Genomic DNA, 1,968 nt, shown 5'->3' on the forward strand with positions numbered 1-1,968 from the left:
CGCTCCAGCCATCCCACGAACAGCTCTGCTCCAAGAGCCGCTCTGCTCTGCCAGCTGTCCCGCAAACTGCTCCGCAAAATGTGCCTTCAGGCTCCCCCACTACTTAACACAACAGTCAGTGATTTCAGCTCTTAGTAAGTTTAGCTCTTTTGTGATTTCAGCTTGTAGTAGGGGAGCCTCAGTGCTGGTGCACCATTGACCCAAAGTGAATTCAGCTCAGCAACCTGTAACTAAACTCCTAATGGAATCAAAATTAGCTCTGATATTCCACAGTGGAGAAAGGAGGAAGTGCAATTAGCATGTCAGGCCCTCACCAGGGGCCCATACCACCAGGTATTAATACCTGTCCTCAGCCTTTCTCCTACCAGTCATCTACTGAGTCTTCCAGGAAGGCAAGAACTCAATTTCTGATGTGAAAAAAAGAGAGCAAAAAACAGAACTTCTTTAGAACAAAAACCCAACAAAAACAAAACCAGAAAAACAGCCTCCTCATCTCCTTCTCCCCTACCATGAGATACCTTTTATACATAAAAAGGAGGGGGGGCACAACCTGAATGTTTTCTTTGGCAGGTGGACAAGGTAGCTACTGTCCTGGGACACCTGTGATCCTACATAAAACAAGTTTCTAGCATAAAGTGATACAGTATATTGGGTATTAATGGATTCTAAATTATTGCAGTTTTCAGAAATCAATTTTAAAAAATCATTGAGACAAATTCTTGTACTATTTCTTGAGAGAAACTGTAGCCTATTGTGAAAGTATTGTCTTAACACAAATAACACTGCAGGTTTCTGATTTCTTTTTAAGAGTAGGCTTTGTACATCAACCGTCTGCCACTAACTTTAGTCATCAACTACTATAAAGGCATGGTTTTATCTTTCACTGAAGGATTAGCCCATTCCATTCCCATCAAATATAGTCTTTCTCATCATATATTTATCACCTTATTTTTAAATGTCTTTCCCCTGGTTATAACATGGAGATTATTCTTCTTTCAGAATGATGGGATGATCTGAACAAGTATGAAGAGAGCATTCCACGAAATCTCCCAATAAGCTCTGGAAGAGATACACTCTCTTTGTGGTGGGTACAGCTGAATCCTTTCTGTTCTCTTCTTTCGCCAGGAAGATATGACTAGCTGAAGTGTTTGGTTCTATATATAGCTGGCTGATGTCAGCTGGATGCCAGTCTCTTTGGAGAGGGTCAGCCCCCAGTTTGTCTTCATACTAGGTACCATGCAGACCCAACCAGAAGGATAGAAACCATCCAGGACCAGTCAGGTCATCCCCATTCATAACAAACTCCAGAAACTTCACCAAAAGGGGTTGGGATTGCTTTTTTCTGCACAACAAAGCCTAACAGGGTAAGTGTATTTTTTCCTGAAATATTTTGACATTGTTTGTCCTACAATCTGTTGCATAGAAGACATTTAAGTAACATCTTATCTCAGGAATAAAATATGATGTATATTTTTATCTAGTGGGGAATCCACTTTCTTTGCTTATTTAAAGATGCTTTAACAAGCTCATCAACCTTTTCGCTGTCACTTTCAGCAGTTTGCCAGAATTTTTCCTATTTTTGAGACTGTAGATCAAGGGTTAACAAAAGACAGCATTTGAAATAAATCACAGATTTGCATTTTTTTTAAACATAGTGAGTGGAAATCAGAAGGCCCAGACCACTGCCACAGATCTTGCTACAGAATTTATGTAAGACAGTATGTCACTCAGGACTTCTTATCTTTGAGTTGGAGAATGTGTCTCTGATCAGATGTTTGCAAGGAGTGATTGCCAGTGTCTTTGGCATTGTTAAAAAGACATCTTAGCCAAATGAGAAATAAGTATAGTCACTAATTATTCTGAAGACAATGCTTGAAATAAAAGTCAACTGGATTCTACACACTGGCTCAACAATGTAAAAATGTGGATTTTTTTTTTCAGTGAGGAAAACCCCACCAGACAATCACA

Source organism: Lepidochelys kempii, chromosome 4 (genome assembly GCF_965140285.1).
Source record: "Lepidochelys kempii isolate rLepKem1 chromosome 4, rLepKem1.hap1, whole genome shotgun sequence".
Taxonomy (NCBI): domain Eukaryota; kingdom Metazoa; phylum Chordata; order Testudines; family Cheloniidae; genus Lepidochelys; species Lepidochelys kempii.